General features: G+C 56.1%; 1 non-coding gene and 2 pseudogenes across 1 annotated transcript; all 3 read left to right on the top strand.

Moving 5' to 3' along the window:
* Positions 1-2,785: 2,785 nt before the first annotated feature.
* On the top strand, positions 2,786-4,892 carry LOC124608903 (annotated as a pseudogene).
* A 351-nt stretch (positions 4,893-5,243) lies between these two features.
* LOC124608355 lies at positions 5,244-5,398 on the top strand. Its single transcript, XR_006979024.1, has one exon. It is a non-coding gene; the product is annotated as a 5.8S ribosomal RNA (ribosomal RNA).
* A 188-nt stretch (positions 5,399-5,586) lies between these two features.
* The window catches only part of LOC124607530, a 4,756-nt pseudogene continuing 2,842 nt past the window's right edge, over positions 5,587-7,500 (top strand).

Raw genomic sequence — 7,500 nt, 5'->3', positions numbered from 1 at the left:
ACCTATATCGTACCGTAACCTAACCTACATCGTACCGTAACCTAACCTATATCGTACCGTAACCTAACCTATATCGTACCTTAACCTAACCTATGTCGTACCTTAACCTAACCTATGTCGTACCTTAACCTAACCTATGTCGTACCTTAACCTAACCTATGTCGTACCTTAACCTAACCTATGTCGTACCTTAACCTAACCTATGTCGTACCTTAACCTAACCTATGTCGTACCTTAACCTAACCTATGTCGTACCTTAACCTAACCTATATTGCGCCTTAACCTAACCTGTATTGCGCCTTAACCTAACCTGTATTGCGCCTTAACCTAACCTGTATTGCGCCTTAACCTAACCTATATTGATCCTTAACGTAACCTATATTGCGCCTTAACGTAACCTATATTGCGCCTTAATGTAACCTATATTGCGCCTTAACGTAACCTATATTGCGCCTTAACGTAACCTATATTGCGCCTTAACGTAACCTATATTGCGCCTTAACGTAACCTATATTGCGCCTTAACGTAACCTATACTGCGCCTTAATGTAACCTATATTGCGCCTTAATGTAACCTATATTGCGCCTTAATGTAACCTATATTGCGCCTTAATGTAACCTATATTGCGCCTTAACGTAACCTATATTGCGCCTTAACCTAACCTATATTGCGCCTTAGCGTAACCCACATTGCGCCGTAACGTAACCCACATTGCCCCTTAACGTAACCCACATTGCGCCATAACGTAACCCACATTGCCCCTTAACGTAACCCACATTGCGCCGTAACGTAACCCATATTGTGCTGTAACCCAACACACGTTGGGCCTTAAACCAACACACGTTGGGCCTTAACCCAACACACGTTGGGCCTTAACCCCACACACGTTGGGCCTTAACCCAACACACGTTGGGCCTTAACCCAACACACGTTGGGCCTTAACCCAACACACGTTGGGCCTTAACCCAACACACGTTGGGCCTTAACCCAACACACGTTGGGCCTTAACCCAACACACGTTGGGCCTTAACCTGCTCTGTAATTGTCATACGACGCGTTAAATTAGTGTAGTGTTGCCTAACTGCAACCCCCGCAATATAGTTTGCTACTCGCACTGCCCGGTCCCCAGTGTATCGCTTCATGTTAAACACCTTGCAGCTATACACTGTAATGTGGATGGCAGCAGGACGTACATGCTCAATGCCCTTTGCAGTTGTTCATTGGCATTTGCAGTTGTTCATTGGCATTTGCAGTTGTTCATTGGCATTTGCAGTTGTTCATTGGCATTCGCATGGCGAAGCACTTAGCCTACGCTGTGGTACGGCCTGTGTCAACTGTCCGCTGATGTTGTACGTCCAAATCACACACTGTACTGCACATTGGTCCTCATGTACTGAATGATACATCGTGGTACATGTGACCGTACAACGACTGCGCCAACAACGGCGAACCATGCGGTCCAAATGTTGTGCACTCAGCTACGTGTCGTCTCCCTATAAGAGCTGGATTGCAGTGTGGTATGCCCTGGATGGCGATCAGCATGAGCCGTCTGTTGATGTAGTGGCGCGTGTTGTCAGAAGTAGTCGTCTCTTCTCACACACCGTGATAGCATGGTGCACTGCGTTCCACATCTGCGACATGCGACAGAGGCCGGTTGACAGTCGTTCGCGCAATGGACATCGCATACGTACGGGGGCCACCTTCCACGTGGTCGCGAAGCGTGCACATGTTGTTGCGTGTATGTGGGCAGACATAGTGTGTCGTGACACCTGACACAGGCATGCAACAATCGTTGAATTTGCAAATGGCGATGGACGCCTACGTTTGCTGGTGACGTTACGCAAATGAACAACTGGTAAACCGTTGTGGTGCGGTTGTTCTCGCTAGAGGTGAATCAGTGATGGCGACGATCGGTTGAGCTACCAACCGGTTGTTCCAGCGATACCCACCATGCCCACGAACGTGAATGGCATCTGGGTGTGAAGCGATACGCGGCGGTGGCTGGGTGGGACCGTCCCCGGCCGGTGAGGGGGGGCCTCCCGGCGTGCTGGCCGCGCGGTGCGTGGGCGCACGCGCTACAGCCGGCTGGTGGGGGCGGCCAGTGGCAGGCGCGCCGGCCGACGGAGGCGGCAGGCGGCGCAGCTGCGCGCCGGCGCACCCTGCACGCGGCGCCGTGCGGCCAAAGTAGGTCCTCGCGGGCCCGGTGCGAAGCGCGGTGGACATCTGCAGTGTGCTGGTCCGATTGAGGACTGTGTGCGCTGAGGATGCGCCGCCGCCCGGCGCTCGGCGCCGCGACGCCGTCTGCTGCTCGGTCGCCTCTGCGGTTCTCGCAGGTGGTTTGTATCGCAGCTGTGCGGACGTGTTGGCGCGTGCGCTGTGCTGGGAGAGTTCGCTTCGGCACCCAAGTGGGGCTTTTGTCCTTCTGTGGCGCTGGCGTTGGAGCTGCCGGTCACCGTAAGTGGCGCGTGTTGTCTCCCGCCGGCAATGCCACGACAGCACGCTCCCGGGCCTCTGTCGGCAGCGGCAAGCTCAGTTGGGAGCACGGGTGGTCGCACCTAAAGCGTCTACTCGCCAAACTCCGGGCGATTGCGCCTCTCTCGAACCCGACCAAGTACTTAGGACGGCGCTGCGCGCCGCCGGGACCTGAGAGGGTTTCGAGGTGTATGGTGCAGGGGAGCTCAGCCTCCTCCTGTTTGCAGAATAATTGAGCGGACGCTTGCGTGTTCGCGCGGGCCCCTGGGACACACTCCCGGGCGGCCGGCTGCTCAGCTCTAGTTGACGCAGCTCCCTGGTTGATCCTGCCAGTAGTCATATGCTTGTCTCAAAGATTAAGCCATGCATGTCTCAGTACAAGCCGCATAAAGGTGAAACCGCGAATGGCTCATTAAATCAGTTATGGTTCCTTAGATCGTACCCACGTTACTTGGATAACTGTGGTAATTCTAGAGCTAATACATGCAAACAGAGTCCCGACCAGAGATGGAAGGGACGCTTTTATTAGATCAAAACCAATCGGTCGGCTCGTCCGGTCCGTTTGCCTTGGTGACTCTGAATAACGTTGGGCTGATCGCACGGTCCTCGTACCGGCGACGCATCTTTCAAATGTCTGCCTTATCAACTGTCGATGGTAGGTTCTGCGCCTACCATGGTTGTAACGGGTAACGGGGAATCAGGGTTCGATTCCGGAGAGGGAGCCTGAGAAACGGCTACCACATCCAAGGAAGGCAGCAGGCGCGCAAATTACCCACTCCCGGCACGGGGAGGTAGTGACGAAAAATAACGATACGGGACTCATCCGAGGCCCCGTAATCGGAATGAGTACACTTTAAATCCTTTAACGAGTATCTATTGGAGGGCAAGTCTGGTGCCAGCAGCCGCGGTAATTCCAGCTCCAATAGCGTATATTAAAGTTGTTGCGGTTAAAAAGCTCGTTGTAGGATTTGTGTCCCACGCTGTTGGTTCACCGCCCGTCGGTGTTTAACTGGCATGTATCGTGGGACGTCCTGAAGGTGGGACGAGCCGAAGGCGTGCGACGCGCCTCGTGCGTGTTCGTGCGTCCCGAGGCGGACCCCGTTGCAATCCTACCAGGGTGCTCTTGAGTGAGTGTCTCGGTGGGCCGGCACGTTTACTTTGAACAAATTAGAGTGCTTAAAGCAGGCAAGCCCGCCTGAATACTGTGTGCATGGAATAATGGAATAGGACCTCGGTTCTATTTTGTTGGTTTTCGGAACCCGAGGTAATGATTAATAGGGACAGGCGGGGGCATTCGTATTGCGACGTTAGAGGTGAAATTCTTGGATCGTCGCAAGACGAACAGAAGCGAAAGCATTTGCCAAGTATGTTTTCATTAATCAAGAACGAAAGTTAGAGGTTCGAAGGCGATCAGATACCGCCCTAGTTCTAACCATAAACGATGCCAGCCAGCGATCCGCCGCAGTTCCTCCGATGACTCGGCGGGCAGCCTCCGGGAAACCAAAGCTTTTGGCTGGCTCTGAGCACTATGCGACTTAACTTCTAAGGTCATCAGTCGCCTAGAACTTAGAACTAATTAAACCTAACTAACCTAAGGACATCACACACATCCATGCCCGAGGCAGGATTCGAACCTGCGACCGTAGCGGCCGCGCGGTTCCAGACTGTAGCGCCTTTAACCGCGTGGCCACCACGGCCGAAAGCTTTTGGGTTCCGGGGGAAGTATGGTTGCAAAGCTGAAACTTAAAGGAATTGACGGAAGGGCACCACCAGGAGTGGAGCCTGCGGCTTAATTTGACTCAACACGGGAAACCTCACCAGGCCCGGACACCGGAAGGATTGACAGATTGATAGCTCTTTCTTGATTCGGTGGGTGGTGGTGCATGGCCGTTCTTAGTTGGTGGAGCGATTTGTCTGGTTAATTCCGATAACGAACGAGACTGTAGCCTGCTAACTAGTCGCGTGACATCCTTCGTGCTGTCAGCGATTACTTTTCTTCTTAGAGGGACAGGCGGCTTCTAGCCGCACGAGATTGAGCAATAAAAGGTCTGTGATGCCCTTAGATGTTCTGGGCCGCACGCGCGCTACACTGAAGGAATCAGCGTGTCTTCCTAGGCCGAAAGGTCGGGGTAACCCGCTGAACCTCCTTCGTGCTAGGGATTGGGGCTTGCAATTGTTCCCCATGAACGAGGAATTCCCAGTAAGCGCGAGTCATAAGCTCGCGTTGATTACGTCCCTGCCCTTTGTACGCACCGCCCGTCGCTACTACCGATTGAATGATTTAGTGAGGTCTTCGGACTGGTACGCGGCATTGACTCTGTCGTTGCCGATGCTACCGGAAAGATGACCAAACTTGATCATTTAGAGGAAGTAAAAGTCGTAACAAGGTTTCCGTAGGTGAACCTGCGGAAGGATCATTACCGACTAGACTGCATGTCTTTCGATGTGCGTGTCGTGTCGCGCAACACGCTACTTGTACGGCTCGCAGTAGCCGTGCGCCGCGTGCGGAACCACGCGTGCCTCTCAAAACTAACGCCAATGTTGTGTGGTACGAGCGCTGAAGCGCTGGAGCGGCTGGCCTGCGGCACCTGGCGCCTGGCGCCGGTTTTGAATGACTTTCGCCCGACTGCCTGTCCGCTCCGGTGTGGAGCCGTACGACGCCCATCGGCCGTGAGGCCGTTGGACACAGAACGCTTGAACAGGGGCCGCCACACGCCTACGTCCCGCCTATGCAACTGTCTTGAAAGAGACAGTGGAAACTAAGAAAAGATCACCCAGGACGGTGGATCACTCGGCTCGTGGGTCGATGAAGAACGCAGCAAATTGCGCGTCGACATGTGAACTGCAGGACACACGAACATCGACGTTTCGAACGCACATTGCGGTCCATGGATTCCGTTCCCGGGCCACGTCTGGCTGAGGGTCGGCTACGTATACTGAAGCGCGCGGCGTTTGCCCCGCTTCGCAGACCTGGGACCGTCGCGGCCGCCTGTGGGGCCGGCCGCGCCTCCTTAAACGTGCGATGCGCGCCCGTCGCCTGGCGGTTCGCATACCGGTACTTACTCGGTAGCGTGCACAGCCGGCTGGCGGTGTGGCGTGCGACACCTCGTACAACGACCTCAGAGCAGGCGAGACTACCCGCTGAATTTAAGCATATTACTAAGCGGAGGAAAAGAAACTAACAAGGATTCCCCCAGCAGCGGCGAGCGAACAGGGAAGAGTCCAGCACCGAACCCCGCAGGCTGCCGCCTGTCGTGGCACGTGGTGTTTGGGAGGGTCCACTACCCCGACGCCTCGCGCCGAGCCCAAGTCCAACTTGAATGAGGCCACGGCCCGTAGCGGGTGCCAGGCCCGTAGCGGCCGGTGCGAGCGTCGGCGGGACCTCTCCTTCGAGTCGGGTTGCTTGAGAGTGCAGCTCCAAGTGGGTGGTAAACTCCATCTGAGACTAAATATGACCACGAGACCGATAGCGAACAAGTACCGTGAGGGAAAGTTGAAAAGAACTTTGAAGAGAGAGTTCAAAAGTACGTGAAACCGTTCTGGGGTAAACGTGAGAAGTCCGAAAGGTCGAACGGGTGAGATTCACGGCCATCCGGCCACTGGCCTCCGCCCTCGGCAGATGGGGCCGGCCGCCCGCGCGGAGCAATCCGCGGCGGGGTCGTGTCCGGTTGCCTTTCCACTCGCCGCGGGGTGGGGCCGTTCCGGTGTGCGGTGGGCCGCACTTCTCCCCTAGTAGGACGTCGCGACCCGCTGGGTGCCGGCCTACGGCCCGGGTGCGCAGCCTGTCCTTCCGCGGGCCTCGGTTCGCGTCTGTTGGGCAGAGCCCCGGTGTCCTGTCTGGCTGCCCGGCGGTACATCTGGAGGAGTCGATTCGCCCCTTTGGGCGCTCGGGCTCCTGGCAAGCGCGCGCGGTTCTTCCCGGATGACGGACCTACCTGGCCCGGCCCCGGACCCGCGCCGCTGTTGGCTCGGGATGCTCTCGGGCGGAATAATCGCTCCCGTCAGCGGCGCTTCAGCTTTGGACAATTTCACGACCCGTCTTGAAACACGGACCAAGGAGTCTAACATGTGCGCGAGTCATTGGGCTGTACGAAACCTAAAGGCGTAATGAAAGTGAAGGTCTCGCCTTGCGCGGGCCGAGGGAGGATGGGGCTTCCCCGCCCTTCACGGGGCGGCGGCCTCCGCACTCCCGGGGCGTCTCGTCCTCATTGCGAGGTGAGGTGCACCTAGAGCGTACACGTTGGGACCCGAAAGATGGTGAACTATGCCTGGCCAGGACGAAGTCAGGGGAAACCCTGATGGAGGTCCGTAGCGATTCTGACGTGCAAATCGATCGTCGGAGCTGGGTATAGGGGCGAAAGACTAATCGAACCATCTAGTAGCTGGTTCCCTCCGAAGTTTCCCTCAGGATAGCTGGTGCTCGTACGAGTCTCATCCGGTAAAGCGAATGATTAGAGGCCTTGGGGCCGAAACGACCTCAACCTATTCTCAAACTTTAAATGGGTGAGATCTCCGGCTTGCTTGATATGCTGAAGCCGCGAGCAAACGACTCGGATCGGAGTGCCAAGTGGGCCACTTTTGGTAAGCAGAACTGGCGCTGTGGGATGAACCAAACGCCGAGTTAAGGCGCCCGAATCGACGCTCATGGGAAACCATGAAAGGCGTTGGTTGCTTAAGACAGCAGGACGGTGGCCATGGAAGTCGGAATCCGCTAAGGAGTGTGTAACAACTCACCTGCCGAAGCAACTAGCCCTGAAAATGGATGGCGCTGAAGCGTCGTGCCTATACTCGGCTGTCAGTCTGGCAGTCATGGCCGGTCCTTGCGGCCGGCCGCGAAGCCCTGACGAGTAGGAGGGTCGCGGCGGTGGGCGCAGAAGGGTCTGGGCGTGAGCCTGCCTGGAGCCGCCGTCGGTGCAGATCTTGGTGGTAGTAGCAAATACTCCAGCGAGGCCCTGGAGGGCTGACGCGGAGAAGGGTTTCGTGTGAACAGCCGTTGCACACGAGTCAGTCGATCCTAAGCCCTAGGAG

Source organism: Schistocerca americana, chromosome 3 (genome assembly GCF_021461395.2).
Source record: "Schistocerca americana isolate TAMUIC-IGC-003095 chromosome 3, iqSchAmer2.1, whole genome shotgun sequence".
In the NCBI taxonomy this organism is placed as follows: Eukaryota; Metazoa; Arthropoda; class Insecta; order Orthoptera; family Acrididae; genus Schistocerca; species Schistocerca americana.
The sequence above is the reverse complement of the archived record's forward strand: the minus strand, read 5'-3'. Positions and strand labels throughout refer to the sequence as shown.